At 38.8% G+C, this 17,984-nt stretch overlaps 1 pseudogene; it reads left to right on the forward strand.

Annotated features, from left to right (window-relative positions):
• The first annotated feature begins 2,563 nt into the window (after positions 1-2,563).
• On the forward strand, positions 2,564-13,177 carry LOC129625176 (prostaglandin F synthase 1-like; annotated as a pseudogene).
• Positions 13,178-17,984: the final 4,807 nt, after the last annotated feature.

A 17,984-nucleotide genomic window follows, 5' to 3' on the forward strand; every position in this document is an offset into this window, starting at 1 on the left:
TCCAAGGCCAAATTTGCCTGTTACTCCAGGTATCTCTTGACTTCCTACTTTTGCATTCCAGTCCCCTATGATGAAAAGGACAACTTTTTTTTTTTTTTTTTGGTATTAGTTCTAGAAGGTCTTGCAGGTCTTCATAGAACTGTTCTGCTTCAGCTTCTTCAGCATTACTGTTCAGGGCATAGACTTGGATTACTGTGATAATGAATGGTTTGTCTTGGAAATGAACAGAGATCATTCTGTCGTTTATGAGATTGGGACCAAGTACTGCATTTCAGACTCTTGTTGACTATGATGGTTACTCCATTTCTTTGAAGGGATTCTTGGCCACAGTAGTAGATATAATGGTCATCTGAGTTAGATTTACCCTTTCCAGTCCATTTTAGTTAACTGATTCCTAAAATGTCTATGTTCACTATTGCCATTTCCTGTTTGACCACTTCCAATTTACCTTGATTCATGGACATAACATTCCAAGTTCCTATGCAATATTGCTTTTTACAGCATCGGACTTTACTTCCATCGCCAGTCACATCCACAACTAGGTGTTGTTTTTGCTTTGGCTCCATCTCTTCATTCTTTCTAGAATTATTTCTCCACTCTTCTCCAACAGCATATTGGGCACCTACTGACCTGGGGAGTACATCTTTAAGTGTCATATCTTCTTGCTTTTTCATACTGCTCATGAGGTTCTCAAGGCAAGAGTACTGAAGTGGTTTGCCATTCCCTTCTCCAGTGGATCACGTTTTGTCAGAAGTCTCCTCCATGACCCGTCCATCTTGGGTGGCCCTAGATGACATGGCTCATAGTTCTTGAATTAGACAAGTCTATGTTCCATGTGATCAGTTTGATTAGGTTTCTGATATTGTGGTTTTCATTCTGTCTGCCCTCTGACAGATAAGGCTAAGAGGCTTATGGAAGCTTCCTGATGGGAGAGACTGACTGTGGAGGAGGAGACAGGTGAGTAAATACCTAATGAAATTCCCTGTCACTCTGTTCTGGATTTTTCCTAGTTGCATGTTCACTTTGTTGCTATAGATCTGTGACTGTTTCCCAGAACTCCTATGAGGTTTTTCAGCTGCCTTCTCCTTCTTTTCTTGTCTTTCCATGGGAGAACTCAGTCCTCCTAGCTCACCATTTTGCTGACATCACAACATATATTAAATTTTATTTGTCTTCACAACATCCCCGTGCATCCGTGTTGCTCTTTGCATTACTCTTTGCAAATTTGTTGTATTTTAAGTTTTTTAAAATAAAATTTTCTTTTATGAATAATGTGCAACATTTAGTAAATAATGTAAAATATGTATCAGTTACATTATGTTCAGTTCAGACACTCATTCGTGTCCGACTCTTTGAGACCCCATGAATCGCAGCACGCCAGGCCTCCCTGTCCATTACCAACTCTCGGAGTTTACTCAAACTCATGTCCATTGAGTCGGTGATGCCATCCAGCCATCTCATCCTCTGTTCTCCCCTTCCCCTCCTGCCCCCAATCCCTCCCAGCATCAGAGTCTTTTCCAATGAGTCAACTCTTAGCATGAGGTGGCCAAAGTATTGGAGTTTCAGCTTTAGCATCAGTCCTTCCAATGAACACCCAGGAGTGATCTCCTTTAGAATGAACTGGTTGGATCTCCTTGCAGTCCAAGGGACTCTCAAGAGTCTTCTCCAACACCACAGTTCAAAAGCATCAATTCTTCCGTGCTCAGCTTTCTTCACAGTCCAACTCTCACATCCGTACATGACCACTGGAAAAACCATAGCCTTGACTAGACGGATCTTTGTTGGCAAAGCAATGTCTCTGCTTTTGAATATGCTATCTAGATTGGTCATAACTTTCCTTCCAAGGAGTAAGCGTCTTTAATTTCATAGCTGCAGTCACCATCTGCAGTGATTTTGGAGCCCCCCAAAAATAAAGTCTGACACTGTTTCCATTATGAGAGTACTCTAAAAGTTATATAACTAGGTACAAGGTATAAACATTCACAGTCTCTTTGCAGAGTGCACATGGTATCCTAAGGCTGTTAATAATTAACCTCCAATAAGTACTTTGCCAAAAGGTCTGGTTTCCGTATCCTGTTCAGGATAATTTTGCTGGAGGGAAATGTAAAAGGGCAAATCTATTTTCATTTGAAGTTTTGATTCTTTATTAAGGGGTAACATTTTGAAAAAATTTTTAAAAATACTTTTAGATTGTGTGGTTTGTGTATGTGTATATGTTTTCATTGTAAGACAGTTGCTTCAATTGATATTTGATCGAAATTGGCTTTGAAATAGAAAAGTGAAAAATATTGCTCTTGTGGAAATTTCTAGTCTAACATATGGTCAATAATTGTTTAGCACATATCATCATTATGTAATAATGTTTTATTGATAAGAAAAAGCAAATAAGTTAACTGATTTCAATCCTGTTCTTACACAATGGGAATTGGTTTAATCATGCTCCTCTTACAATATATCTGCTAACATTGGATGGTGCTGCTGGGGTGTTACCTTCCTGTTTTTCCTAACCTGTGAAGGAAGAAGAAAAAAAATCAGAGCCTACTTACTCAGAGAAGAAACAACAATGAATCCCAAATGATAGAAAGTGAAACTTAATGATGGTCACTTCATTCCTGTCTTGGGATTTGGAACCTATGCACCTGAGGAGATAACAGTAGTGGTTAGGGTTGAGATATAAATAGTAGGCAGATGTAACATGAGTGTAAGGGGACTTGGATTATCACATCATTTTGTCCAGTGTGACTCTGGGAGCGTCACATTGTTCCACTAACCAGGCTAGAACCAATCCCTATGAAAGGGAAGAAAGCATTCAGCATTCACTCTGCATCAGAGTCTGTGGCTGTGCTCACCTGCAGATTATTCTGGGTTCCACTCCAGTTTTCATCTCTTTCCCAGCTTGGCAGAAATGGTGATACTCGGCTGTCAAGAACACTGACTGTCAGCTGCTTTCCTTTGAGGGTGACTGCAATTGCAAAATTTCTCTGTGCATTTTATTATGTAAAATAATAAATAAATAAATGGATGAAGCTCAAACTGGAATCAAGATTTCCGGGAGAAATATCAATAATGTCAGATATGTAGATGACACCATAATAATGGCAGAAAGTGAAGAGGAGTGAAACAGCCTCTTGATGAAGGTAAAGATGGAGAGTGAAAAAGTTGGCTTAAAACTCCACATTCAAAAAACTGAGCTCATGACATCTATTTCCATAACTTTATGGCAAATGGATGGGGAAAATTGTAACACTGACAGACTTTATTTTTTGGGGCTTCAAAATCACTGTGAAGGTGGCAGTAGCCAAGAAATTAAAAGACACTTGCTCCTTGGAAGAAAAGCTGTGACAAACCTGGACATTAAAAATCAGAGATATTACTTTGCCAACAAAGGTCCATACGGTCAAGGCTATGGTTTTTCCAGTAGTCATGTATGGATGTGAGAGTTGGACCATAAAGAGGGCTGTGTGCTGAAGAACTGATGCATCCGAAATGTGATGCTGGAGAAGACTCTTGAGAGTACCTTGGACCGCAATCAGATCAAACAAATCAATCCTAAAGGAAATCAACCCTGAATATTCCTTGGAATGACTGATGCTACAGCTGAAGCTCCAGTACTTTGGCTACCTGATGCTAATGCTGACTCATTGGAAAAGACCCTGATTCTGGGAAAGATTGAAGGCAGGAGAAGAAGGAGGTGACAGAGGATGAGATGGTTTGATGGCATCATTGGCCCAGTGGACACGAGTTTGAGCAAACTCTGGGAGTTAGTGAAGAACAGGGAAGCCTGGCGTGCTGCTGTCCATGGAGTTGCAAAGAATCTGATGCGACTGAGTGAGTGAATAACAAGAGTAATACTTAAGAGAACATCACATTGTATACCTTGAAGAGATACAATTTTTTTTCATTGTATTCTGTCTGTGTGGCTTCACTGGTGGACAGAAGTCTCAGAAGCTTTCACCTTGGTCCTGGTACTTTTACCAGGCACATTGTAACTTTGTTCATTTTGCTTCAAACACCCCACATTATAAATCATATTCATGACTACAACATTTTGTTGAGTTCCTTGGGTTCTTCCAGCAAATCATTGAACCTAGAGGTGGTCTTGCCATCCTCTGATGCCAGCAATCAACCACTGATCACCAGATGTTGATGGGTTTCTGGGTGGTGACCACTTAATTACTCATTAGGAATGTTAAGGGAAGCTGTCATGGGTTCATCACTAAACATACAGAACTAACCAAAGACACAGAAAAATGTTGATTTTGGGGAAGATCAAAGCTTGTTCCTAGCAATTTCTTATGTGGATATTCAACTTCTACCTTTGTTGCTTATGTAGGTTGCTAAGAAAAAAGCTCTGGAATTCACCCCATTCTCTATAGAGGTTGGGTTCCACCATATTGACTGTGCTCATTTGTACCAAAATGAAGAGCAGGTTGGACAGGCCATTCAAAGCAAGATTGCAGATGGCACTGTGAAGAGAGAAGACATATTCTGCACTTCAAAGGTACCATGTGTGTTGTGAGTGTGTGCACATGTGTGCAAGTGATTGTGCCCAGGTGACAATTATAAAACAGGATCATTTGGTGAAGAATTGTTTAGTGAATTATGTTTATTGTACATTACTAAAGTATTAGAGTTTCCTGGTGATTCAGTGGTTAAAACTTGGTGCTTTACTTCCATAAGCCAGGATTTGATCCTTGGTTGGGGAAGTAATATCCCACAAATCACATGGTATGGCCAAAAAATTTTACCTAAAGTATTATTAATACAATTTTTATTCTTTAACCTCTAAAGCTTTGGTGCACATCCTTTTGACCAGAGTTGGTCTGACCAGCCTTGGAAAAGTCACTGAAAAATCTTCAACTGGATTATGTTGATCTCTGTATTATTCATTTTCCTCTGGCTCTGAAGGTTGGAAATTTGTGTGATCACATAAATGTTATATCTTGTGTTAGAATGTTCATCAACTTGCATGGATGGTTGAATTAAGATTTGTCTTAATAGGTTGAAGTGATGATTACGCTAGAGTAGAATCCCCCAAGTAATCATTTGTGATCATTTTTTTACTGAGTTTCTTTGACTCCCTTACATGTCTCCCAGAGAAAGGAGTTAATAATCTGAGGCTCTGCCTGAAAAATTAAAGGAAATAAAATAAGCCAGTTCTGCACACAGTCCTGGTTATGACTCCTGGGTGTCTGGAGATTTCATGAACCAAGAGTTTGGTGCAGCCGTGATGAGCACGACACTGCCTTACATTGAATATGATGAGTTTATCTTGTCTTTTACTCTTTATAGGTGAGATTTGGTGGCACTCCCTCTGGGTGCGTCTGAACTTCATACCTTTATAGGGACTTGGGAGACCTTGCCTACACTCTCCGGGTCTTCAGGTTGATGCTTGTGGACTGCACTTAGCCATTAAGAATATTGTTACTTCGAACTCTTGATTTCAAGTCACAGAAATAAACTCAAGCCATCCGATGAAGAAGAGTTTCATGGACTATGTGGATGGCAAATCCCAGCCACAGGCAGAATTAAGGGTTATAGTACTCTTCAGAAATGTCTTCTTTTTTCTATCCTTTACCATGGTTTGTTTTATTTTTATTGTACATTTTTCATTAGTGGCAAATATGGCCTTGGGGCTGCCTCATCATGGCCATGAACATTTGAGAGCATGTATGGATCATCCATATTCCATATCAACCTAAAAACAGTCTTGCTGGTTCACATGCCTGCCCTAGGGCATGTGATGCTCAGAGGGAAAAGTAAATCTGAAATCTAGCCCAGGTCAAGATTGAAATTTTTATTCTTGAAATTATGTCATGTAACTTACTGCCATTCCCAGCACAGAAAGGAATTTCAAAATAGGTAAGTACAAGGAACAGAGAAAATTCAGAGAAGTCACTGTGTGTCCCTTTTAGGACCTAGAAAGATTGTATTTATTAAAACATATATTGAATATAAGAGATTAGAATAAGTCTTCCTATTAAAGACATTGCTGACAACTCTATATATGCAAATCATATTGCAACTATTAGTATCTATAAAGTTGTAAACCTACCTAATGGAGGTTTAATCCCTGGTATCTGGCAGCCTGGCTAAATGCAGATAAATTATTCTGTGACATCTGTAAAATGACTGCTTCCATTCCAGCCAGGGAAGGAATTACTTCCAAAAGATGAAAATGGAAAACTGATATTTGACTCAGTGGATCTCTGTCACACGTGGGAGGTGAGTCCAGGGAGGAGAGAACCAAGGGAGGAGTCAGAAGAGGGGGAACCTCCTTCATTTCTTCCACCTGTGAGAATGGGCCATGGACCATCAGACTCAGCAGTTCATGAATCTAAGGGCTGGGATGCTGGGTTTGTGGGGAGGAAACCATTGCTGAAATGTTCATAGAAAAGAATGGAGGAGGAGAATATGGGACAGTGCAGACAGACATCTCTTTCCTTTCATGTGATATGTCTTTTGGGGGGTTTTTCTAAGGAGGGAACCATAATTCTTTTTATATCATGACCTTCTTCCTGATTTTTCTTCTTTATAGTCAAGGGTAATTTTTGATGGGTGAGTGTGATTACTGATGGTTTGAAGCATTTATTTTTGCTCTAACATTCCATTTAATTGTTCACCACCCCTCCTTCCCAGGCCCTGGAGAAGTGTAAGGATGCAGGGCTGACCAAGTCCATCGGGGTGTCCAACTTCAACCACAAGCAGGTGAGTAGCTCGGCTCCTCTCCCTCCTGCTCTTCAGAACCTCTTTCTTGCCTTGGAGCCAGATGTCTGTCTGTCCTCCCCTCCTGTTCATCTGACCTTTGTGGGTCAGAGGATTCTAGAGAGCAGAGCCTCTCTGGATGGTGTGAATAGAATCTGTAGCAGTATCTCTGCTTGACAGTCTGGGTGGAAAAGGCAGGATGTCTTCCTTCTAAACTGTGGGTAGAACTCAGAACTAGAGGAAGGAGGCATTTCCCTGAGATGAAAGGATAAGCAGATGGAGGGGAAAGTGCCCTGAAGAGAACTGCATCCAGAAGGAAGATGATGAAAACATGGAATCAGAAGCAAATTAATAAAGAGTCAAAACAGCTGAGATGGATTTTAAGGGTTTGTGTGGGGTTCTGATGTCTGAATTCTTGTTCTTGTTGTCTCAGCATTTATGAGTCTTAAACAGGGAGCATAGTTCAGAAAAATGTGTTGGGGGTGATGAAAATCATCCAGGTTAGAGGATGAAGTTAAAGGCTCAAGGTGATACTAGTAATTTATGAAATATTTACTCAGGAACTACTAATCAAATGTATAGCATAGCTTTTGATTACTCAGTCTTGGACTGGTTCTCCCATCCATGTCTATTATAAAATTAACTGTATAAATACACTTTTCTCTGTTTTTCTGTTGATGTTGACATTTCCAGTTTTCATTTAATGTTCTAGTCTTTCCTTTAACCTTTGAAAACTTTTAGTCTTTCTCTGCCATATTAATATTGCCTTTGCATATAATCTGACACTCTTCTCTTTGGGCATTCTACAGGTGGAATGTCACCCTTATCTCAACCAGAGCAAACTGTTGGATTTCTGCAAGTCACATGAAATTGTTCTTGTTGCCTATGCTACTCTGGGATCCCAATGAGTAAAAGAATGGTATTGAATCCTAATGAAGACAACTGGGAGTTTCCCTGAAATTCAATTTTTAATGAAATAATTTGAATAACACAGTACTCAGATAACTCTCATAGACAGAGGGGATAGAAGGATGGGATGAAATGAATCCTTCTCTTTTATCTTCCCATCACCCAGACAATTTTTCTACATTGTGTTAGCTTGTAGACTCATCAATAACAAATGTCTGTATTGAAATCTATATATAATCCCCCAGTTGAGACCAGAGACACAGGCTGATGTCATGATTTACTTATTAACTAATGAACACATTTGTAAAAATAGATGTTACAAGCCTCACTTAGCTTATATCTAAAATTGGGATAATAATATGTAACTGCTTGGTTTATCATGATAGAAAAATTCAATTTGAAGCATTTCTGTGAACATCTATAGAAAAATAATGATGAAATAAATGTCTCTTATTTTTTTTAATTTTATTTTATTTTTAAACTTTACATAATTGTATTAGTTTTGCCAAATATCGAAATGAATCCGCCACAGGTATACCTGTGTTCCCCATCCTGAACCTTCCTCCCTCCTCCCTCCCCAGACCCTCCCTCTGGGTCATCCCAGTGCACCAGTCCCAAGCATCTAGTATCGTGCATCGAACCTGGACTGGCGACTCATTTCATACATGATATTTTACATGTTTCAATGCCATTCTCCCAAATCTCCCCACCCTCTCCCTCTCCCACAAAGTCCATAAGACTGATCTATACATCAGTGTCTCTTTCGCTGTCTCGTACACAGGGTTATTGTTACCATCTTTCTAAATTCCATATATATGCGTTAGTATACTGTGTTGGTGTTTTTCTTTCTGGCTTACTTCACTCTGTATAATAAGCTCCAGTTTCATCCACCTCATTAGAACTGATTCAATGTCTCTTATTTTTGAGACTACTCAATTTTTATCAATACCTTAAAAAGTGAAATTTAAAAAGAATTCCTGGGCCCCTCTTACTGTTTCTCTATTCATGCCCTTGATTGTAGAAGAAAAACAACCCCTGAGAATTAAAGAAAATAATCCACAATTTGGCATTCTGGTCTCAACTTAATAATACATCCGAATCACCTGCAGAGCTCTGAAAACACAGAATGGGAAGTGACACAGTTGAGGGTCTGATTCAGTTTGTCCTCAGCTCAGCCATGGAATTTGAATTTCTGATAAGATCCCAAGTGATGCTGATGCTGCTGGTCCCTGGGCCACACTTTGGGAAGTACTGGTCTAGATTGGACCTACTTGGTCTTTTTGAAAAGCCTCCTAGGAAACTGCGTACTTAGTCTTAGCTCCTCAGCATTTCTGAAATTCTTTCTAGGGTGAACCTAAACCACCCCGTTCTCCTGGAGGACCCGGTTTTCTCTGCCATTGCCCCAAAACACAAGAAAATGGCAGCTCTGGTTGCCTTTTGCTACCAGATACAACGTGGGGTTGTGGTTCTGGCCAAGGATAACAACAAGAAGTGGATCAAAGAGAACATGCAGGTGATGAGCAGGGCTGTGGGCAGAGGTTTCCTAAGGAAAATATCGTAGTTTCTCTGTTCTCAATAGACAAAATTGCATTATGTGATTTTTCTTAGACTATTTGAACTGCTCTATCAAAACACTACAGGCTGAGTGGTTGTGAAAAAAATTAAATTTGTTTCTCACAGTTGTGAAGCTGTAGATCTGAGATCAGGGTCCGTGTGGTTGGGTGAGGGCTCTCCTCCAGGTCACAGGCTTCTCCTTGTATCTTTACATGTTGGAAGGGCAACAGAGCTCTCCCAAGTCTCTTACATGAATATGATATTATTGAAATCTCATTTGTGAGGGCTCTGCCATCATGACCTACTCCTCTCTCAAAGGCTCCATTTTTAACACCATAACATGTGAATTTGGGGGCACAAAAATTATGGCAGCAATCTTTAGCTTCCAAATCATTGTGGTTTTATTTAATATTTCCCTGAATACTAATAGGTTTTCATCTTCATGCATTTAATCTTCTTGAGTTTCTGTCTTTGTGAGGTTCCTCTTAATGACTTTGTCCACTTTAGCTAGGTTGTTTCTCTTTTGATTTATTTGTAGGGGACCATTATTGTGCCCTTAGCTGTACAGGAAACTCTCCCCAGTTTCAGGATTTAATGCGGAGTTCATGTATGTATCTCTGAATCTGTGGTTTGAAAATCAGCCTGCGCTCAGCTAAGCTGTTGTCCTCCAGGCTGGGCTCTTTTGTGCATTTGGAGTTCAGTGCTGAGCAGCTCGGGAGTTCTGCTTTAGCAGGTGGATGTGGCTCTTGTTAGAGGAGCCTGAAGACTTCTCTGTATAGTTTTTATTGGCTAGAATAAGGCAACTAACCTAGTCTTCTTTTCAGCACAGTGATATGATTCTCAGTCAGTGAGTGGGGAAAAAAACCTCTTCCTTTGGGGTCACAAAGAGTCGGACATACTAAGTGACTGAATAACAAAAACAACTGTCCATATTTTCCACAGATTTTCATTGTCACCTCTGTCACATATCAAGGGTCCATAAGTGCATTTCTGCCCACTCTTTTGTATTTAACGATTTCTGTACTGTGTTATTGAAGTAAAAAATAAGTTTTGCTTTTCAGTATGGTATGTTCTTCTATTTTAAGGATGTTTTGACTGTTTTTGACTAGCTCTTCTCTTATTTAAAATTCAGTACTACTATACCACCTTCCACAACAGAATATGTGTTTAAGTCTTTGGTTCATGTTGCATTGAAACAAGAGAACTCTTTGGAGAAAATGAATTTCTTTACAAAATTGAGCTTTCCATTTCATTGTTATAACATGAATTTTCAATAATTTGCTGTTCCTTAATGTTTAAACACTTTTCATAACTCTCCCCAGGAAGGTATATACATAAAGTTTTTTTTTTAGATCCAATCATAGATAATGAGTAGTTTGATATCAGATTCCTGAACAGGCTTTCTCAGGGGAGCTTCCTTCCCATACTGCTTCAGCTGAACACTGTCACCCTTAGGGTATGTTGGGGAGAGGCAATCAGTCTAATGTCAGCTCAGGTTCAGGTATCAAGTCAGGAGTGTTTGGAAAAAATTGGTTTTAGATTTTTTTGTCTCAAGTAATTCACTTAGAAAGATAAGCAACTGATGCGCTGTAATGTTTGTGAGGTGGACAGAGAAGGAGAAGGTGTGGGAAGGGAGAGGTGAGAACTGAGCAGAAGGTCCCTGGCTTGTTCACCTGGAAGCTGAGGAGAGACATGCCTTCCCTGTCCCCTCTTCTTGCCTCCATCCAGCTGGAAAGTCCTCCAGTCCCCAGGGGGAGGCCAGCTCCTTGGGGGAGAGGTCAATGTGATTCTTCTTTCCTTCCAGGTGTTTGACTTTGAACTGACTCCAGAAGACATGAAAACAATCGATGGCCTCAACAGAAATATAAGATATTACGAATTTCACCTGTAAGTGACTTGCCGATGTTTCCCACAAATACTGTTTTCTGTAGCAGGCAGGTCAGCAGGAGAGCTTAGCTTTTTAAAAACTTAATTCCAGGAAAAAGTGCTGATTTCTAGAGTAGGAGTAAACCAGGGGCTTCCTGCAGACCTCAGACCAGAGGTTTCTTCCAGGGCTCTGTCTCTGACCAAGAGAAATGTGATGGGGCCCAGGCCAGCCCATCGATAAAATCACCTGAGTTGACATCGTGGTGAATTCACTACTTTGTGCCCCTAATCCCTGTGTCTTGTGTACCTCCTCTCAAGGCTGAGGGGCCCAGGAAACACAGAGGGCACAGTGCCTGCATACCTGTATTCTTTCAGGGTCCTGTGAACATGTTTAATCTCTATTTCTTTCTACATCAGTGGAAAATTATTATATTAATAATAACTGTATAATAATGAATCCATCATGAATTGCATTCAAGTTTTTTTGTTGTTTTTAGTCACTCAGTCATTTCCAACCCTTGGTATCCCATGGACTGTAGCCCGCCAGGCTTCTCTGTCCCTGGGATTTCCCAGGCAAGAATACTGAAGTGAGTTGCCATTTCCTTCTTCAGGGGATCTTGCTGACTCAGGGATCAAACCCATGTCTCCTGCTTTGCAGGTGGATCCTTTACCACTGAGACACCTAGGAAGCCCGCAATCATGTTAACCCCAACACAACTCTAAAATGTACTGTAGATGTTTTTTTTATGGAGGAGGGTCCTAGAAAGGCCAACATTCATCAGTGCTATGATGTCACATGGGCCTGCCCCACCCTGTCCCCTAAGTGTATGGTGGACATTCTCCCTAATGGACACTTCTTCACCAAGACACCATCTGCTTCCTACAAATCGATCACTTCACTGCCCTTTCTTCCCTATTACAACTCCCATGTCCTCATCCTTGTTATCTCACAAAACTGAATTACAAGTAGATCTTGAGCTTAACTGACCCTCCAGTGAGTGACTGCTTAGCAGGACACACTCAGGTAAGATCGTCTGGGTCTCTCTGGTTTCTTGAGTCAAGACTCACACCAGTGTTGTATTTGTCCATCAGGGGTTCATCCCCTGGGGAGCTCCTACCCTCTTGACTTTTATTTAGTGACTAACATTGAATTTCAGCTGCCTAATTACTGCAGGAAGATGTCAGGATTGAAGGGACAGAGGGCTAATCAAACAGGGAGAATTTGGAAGCGAGTTTAGAGAGAAGAGAATACCAGTTATTGGAGAAATGAAATTTTGTTTCCAATGACAGATTTCAAAACTCTCCCTATTGTTTGTATAGCTGTACCATGCTTCTGATAAAAGACATTATAATTGAAATAAAGGTGGAGAGTTACTTTTTTGCACTTAAAGGCTTTTTAAGTATAATTGTATGTTTTCCTTCATTAGGCTGTGAGTGCCTAGACTCATTTATCTTTGTGGGCTCGGGTCATTAGCCAGGCTCCTGGTACTTGGAATCGCTTAGAATGCATTCTTTAATGAATCAAATTGAAAAAGGCAAATTCTGAAAGAAAAGTAGAAACATAGAAAAATGAAAAAAGCAGTAATAGTAATTACTACATAACCAATGTTTGACTAAATTAAAAACGTAATAATCCCACTTTGAACTATATGCTTATTCAGGTGCACATGGTAGCTCTCCTATAGATGACAAGTTCCTTACTGGAGGTGCTCTGTATTTTTGGAGTGCTCAGTATTTGCTTATCCATGGATGTGTGGAAAAGGGCAGCTAATTTATTCACCTTTTCATCAACTAGGGACTGAAGAAGTTCTACCTGTGTTTGAAATGACCTCCACAGTTAGCCCTAAGTCTTGTGTGCTCATATAAATTGTAACCTGAATCCAACTACCTGTCACTGTGGAGTGATATCACACGTGAATGTTGGGACTGGACATGCAGGTGCTGTGTGCACATGGAGCAGGCATCTGCATGTGTGCTTGTTGGGGGAGAATGAGGGACGTGTTTGTATATTTAGACAAATATATCCTGACTGCATCTATCGAGCAGCAGTTTTTGACAACATGACAGATTTAATAAGTTAATCCACCTCCTCTCTTTCAGTGGTGTTGGTTAGCCCGGCTATCCATTTTCTGAAGAATATTGACTCTCAGCTCTCACTGTGGTTCTTTGAGAATTACTTGCTTCTAGGACTATGAAAAGGATTTTTGTACTTGGTGGAGGTGTTTAAATGAAGTTTCTGAATGTTTGAAAGTTTGCCTTTCCTTTAAAAAAATAAACACTTTATGAAACAATAAAGACTTCAAAGTAAGAATACTTATTTTGTGATAGTGAAAAAATGCAAAATACAAAAAGTTTCAAAGTTGAAAAGAAATGATAGAGAATAAAGATAAGCTGTGATTAACTCTTAATACTTAAATTTGGTGCCTTTTCCTTATGATTTTCCTGTAGAAATGTGTGCATGTTTTCATTTACAAAGGGAAAAGATCTTCAATTACAAGTTTTCTACTTATTTTTAACTTAGCATAATTATCTTGGTAAAAAAAAAATATGACTTAAAAATCCAGTATTATATTTTGCTTACTATAAAGCAGCATATCTTATTCTTTTATTTAATTTCTTAATTTTTGCCCATGCTTAGCATTTTGATGAATTTTTATATATTTTGCCATTGATTCATTGGTTGTCATTCACTCATTAATTCAGCAAAACTTTATTGAATATTCTTTAGTAACACATGGTATTATCAATAAATATCAATTAAAATGAGAAATTCTTGAGTCAATAGCCCACTAGAGGATAAGACTGTGAATGAAATCAAGAGGACTTAGCTGTTAGAAATGAGTAAGTGCCTGTAGGAGATAATTCTGCACAATCTTTCTCATTTCTGTACATCTGTTAGGCAGAGACACCAACTATCCTTCATCCCACACAACTTTTCATTTGTACAAGAAACAGCCTTGCAACATAGAGGCAGTGGCTCCATTCATTACTCTGGAACAGAAAATACTAAGTTCAAGAAGGACAAGTGTTATGTAACATTGAAGGGACAGCAAGTTGGCTGACATTACTAACAAAGGTCCATCTAGTCAAAGTTATGGTTTTTCCAGTAGTCATGTATGGATGTAAGAGTTCAACTATAAAGAAAGCTGAGCACTGAAGAATTGATGCTTTTTTTTTTTTTTGGAGTTGAAAAGTACAATTTTATTTATTTTTTTTATTAAATTTTTTTTTAATTTTTCTATATTGTTTGTACTCTTTATGGAATCAACACTCTTTTTTTTTTTTTTTTTTTTTTACTTTACAATATTATATTGGTTTTGCCATACATCAACATGAATCCGCCACGGGTGTACATGTGTTCCCAGTCCTGAACCCCCTTCCCACCTCCCTCCCCATACCATCCCTGTGGGTCATCCCAGTGCACCAGTCCCAAGCTTCCTGTATCCTGCATCAAACCTGGACTGGCGATTCGTTTCTTATATGATATTATACATGTTTCAATGCCATTCTCCCTAATCATCCCACACTCTCCCTCTCCCACAGAGTCCAAAAGACTGTTCTATACATCTGTGTCTCTTTTGCTGTCTCCCATACAGGGTTATCGTTACCATCTTTCTAAATTCCATATATATGCATTAGTATACTGTATTGGTGTTTTTCTTTCTGGCTTACTTCACTGTATAATCGGCTCCAGTTTCATCCACCTCATTAGAACTGATTCAAATGTATTCTTTTTAATGGCTGAGTAATACTTCATTGTGTATATGTACCACAGCTTTCTTATCCATTCATCTACTGATGGACATCTAGGTTGCTACCATGTCCTGGCTATTAGAAACAGTGCTGCAATGAACATTGGGGTACACGTGTCTCTTTCAATTCTGGTTTCCTCGGTGTGTGTGCCCAGCAGTGGGATTGCTGGGTCATATGGCAGTTCTATTTCCAGTTTTTTAAGGAATCTCCACACTGTTGTCCATAGTGGCTGTAATAGTTTGCATTCCCACCAACAGTATAAGAGGGTTCCCTTCTCTCCAGCATTTATTGCTTGTAGACTTTTGGATCGCAGCCATTCTGACTGGTGTGAAATGGTACCTCATAGTGGTTTTGATTTGCATTTCTCTGATAATGAGTGATGTTGAGCATCTTTTCATGTGTTTGTTAGCCATCTGTATGTCTTCTTTGGAGAAATGTCTGTTTAGTTCTTTGGCCCATGTTTTGATTGGGTCGTTTATTTTTCTGGAATTGAGCTGCAGGAGTTGCTTGTATATTTTTGAGATTAGTTGTTTGTCAGTTGCTTCATTTGCTATTATTTTCTCCCGTTCTGAAGGCTGTCTTATAGTTTCCTTTGCTTATAGTTTCCTTTGTTGTGCAGAAGCTTTTAACTTTAAATAGATCCCATTTGTTTATTTTTGCTTTTATATCCAATATACTGGGAGGTGGGTCATAGAGGATCCTGCTGTGATTTATGTCAGAGAGTGTTTTGCCTATGTTCTCCTCTAAGAGTTTTATAGTTTCTGGTCTTATGTTTAGATCTTTAATCCATTTTTGAGTTTATTTTTGTGTATGGTGTTAGAAAATGTTCTAGCTTCATTCTTTTACAAGTAGTTGACCAGTTTTCCCAGCACCAATTGTTAAAGAGATTGCCTTTTCTCCATTGTATATTCTTGCCTCCTTTGTCAAAGATAAGGTGTCCATAGGTGTGTGGGTTTACCTCTGGGTTTTCTATTTTGTTCCATTGATCTATGTTTCTATCTTTGTGCCAGTGCCATACTGTCTTGATGACTGTGGCTTTGTAGTAGAGCCTGAAGTCAGTCAGGTTGATTCCTCCAGTTCCATTCTTCTTTCTCAAGATTGCTTTGGCTATTTGAGGTTTTTTGTATTTCCATACAAATTGTGAAATTATTTGTTCTAGCTCTGTGAAAAATACCGTTGGTAGCTTGATAGGGATTGCATTGAATCTATAGATTGCTTTGGGTAGTATACTCATTTTCACTATATTGATTCTTCCGATCCATGAACATGGTATATTTCTCCATCTGTTAGTGTCCTCTTTGATTACTTTCACCAGTGTTTTATAGTTATATATCTATATCTATATCTTTAGTTTCTTTAGGTAGATATATTCCTAAGTATTTTATTCTTTTTGTTGCAATGGTGAATGGAATTGTCTCCTTAATTTCTGTTTCTATTTGCTCATTATTAGTGTATAGGAATGCAAGAGATTTCTGTGTGTTGATTTTATATCCTGAAACTTTACTATATTCATTGATTAGCTCTAGTAATTTTCTGGTGGAGTCTTTAGGGTTTTCAATGTAGAGGATCAAGTCATCTACAAACAGTGAGAGTTTTACTTCTTCTTTTCCAATTTGGATTCCTTTTATTTCTTTTTCTGCTCTGATTGCTGTGGCCCAAACTTCCAAAGCTATGTTGACTAGTAGTGGTGAGAGTGGACACCCTTGTCTTGCTCCTGACTTTAGGGGAAATGCTTTCAATTTTTCACCATTGAGGATAATGTTTGCTGTGGGTTTGTCATATATAGCTTTTATTATGTTGAGGTATGTTCCTTCTATTCCTGCTTTCTGGAGAGTTTTTTTTTTATCATAAATGGATGTTGAATTTTGTCAAAGGCTTTCTCTGCATCTATTGAGATAATCATATGGCTTTTATTTTTCAATTTGTTAATGTGGTGTAGTACATTGATTGGTTTGTGGATATTGAAGAATCCTTGCATCCCTGGGATAAAGCCCACTTGGTCGTGTGTATGATCTTTTTAATGTGTTGTTGGATTCTGATTGCTAGAATTTTGTTAAGGATTTTTGCATCTATGTTCATCAGTGATATTGGCCTATAGTTTTCTTTTTTGTGGCATCTTTGTCAGGTTTTGGTATGAGGGTGATGGTGGCCTCATAGAATGAGTTTGGAAGTTTACCTTCCTCTGCAATTTTCTGGAAGAGTTTGAGTAGGATAGGTGTTAGCTCTTCTCTAAATTTTTGGTAGAATTCAGCTGTGAAGCTGTCTGGACCTGTGCTTTTATTTGCTGGAAGATTTCTGATTACTTTTTTCAATTTCCGTGCTTGTGATGGATCTGTTAAGATTTTCTATTTCTTCCTGGTTCAGTTTTGGAAAGTTGTACTTTTCTTAGAATTTGTCCATTTCTTTCAAGTTGTCCATTTTATTGGCCTATAATTGCTGATAGTAGTCTCTTAAGATCCTTTGTATTTCTGTGTTGTCTGTTGTGATCTCTCCATTTTCATTTCTAATTTTATTGATTTGACTTTTCTCCCTTTGTTTCTTGATGAGTCTGGCTAATGGTTTGTCAATTTTATTTATGTTTTCAAAGAACCAGCTTTTGGTTTTGTTGATTATTGCCTGGTCTCCTTTGTTTCTTTTGCATTTATTTCTGCCGTAATTTTTAAGATTTCTTTCTTTCTACTAACCCTGGGGTTCTTCATTTCTTCCTTTTCTAGTTGCTTTATGTGTAGAGTTAGGTTATTTATTTGACTTTTTTCTTGTTTCTTGAAATATTCCTGTATTGCTATGAACTTTCCCCTTAGGACTGCTTTTACAGTGTCCCACAGGTTTTGGGTTGTTGTGTTTTCATTTTCATTCATTTCTATGCAAATTTTGATTTCTTTTTTGATTTCTTCTGTGATTTGTTGGTTATTCAGCAGCGTGTTGTTCAGCCTCCATATGTTGGAATTTTTAATAGTTTTTCTCCTGTAATTGAGATCTAATCTTACTGCATTGTGGTCAGAAAAGATGCTTGGAATGATGAATTGATGCTTTTTAATTGTGGTGTTGGAGAAGACGCTTGAGAGTCCCTTGAACTGCAAGGAAATCCAGTCAGCCAATCCTAAAGGAAATTAGTCCAGAATATTCATTGGAAGGACTGATGCTGAAGCTGAAACTCCAATACTTTGGCCACCTGATGTGAAGAACTGACTCATTTG

Source organism: Bubalus kerabau, chromosome 13 (genome assembly GCF_029407905.1).
Source record: "Bubalus kerabau isolate K-KA32 ecotype Philippines breed swamp buffalo chromosome 13, PCC_UOA_SB_1v2, whole genome shotgun sequence".
NCBI lineage: Eukaryota > Metazoa > Chordata > Mammalia > Artiodactyla > Bovidae > Bubalus > Bubalus kerabau.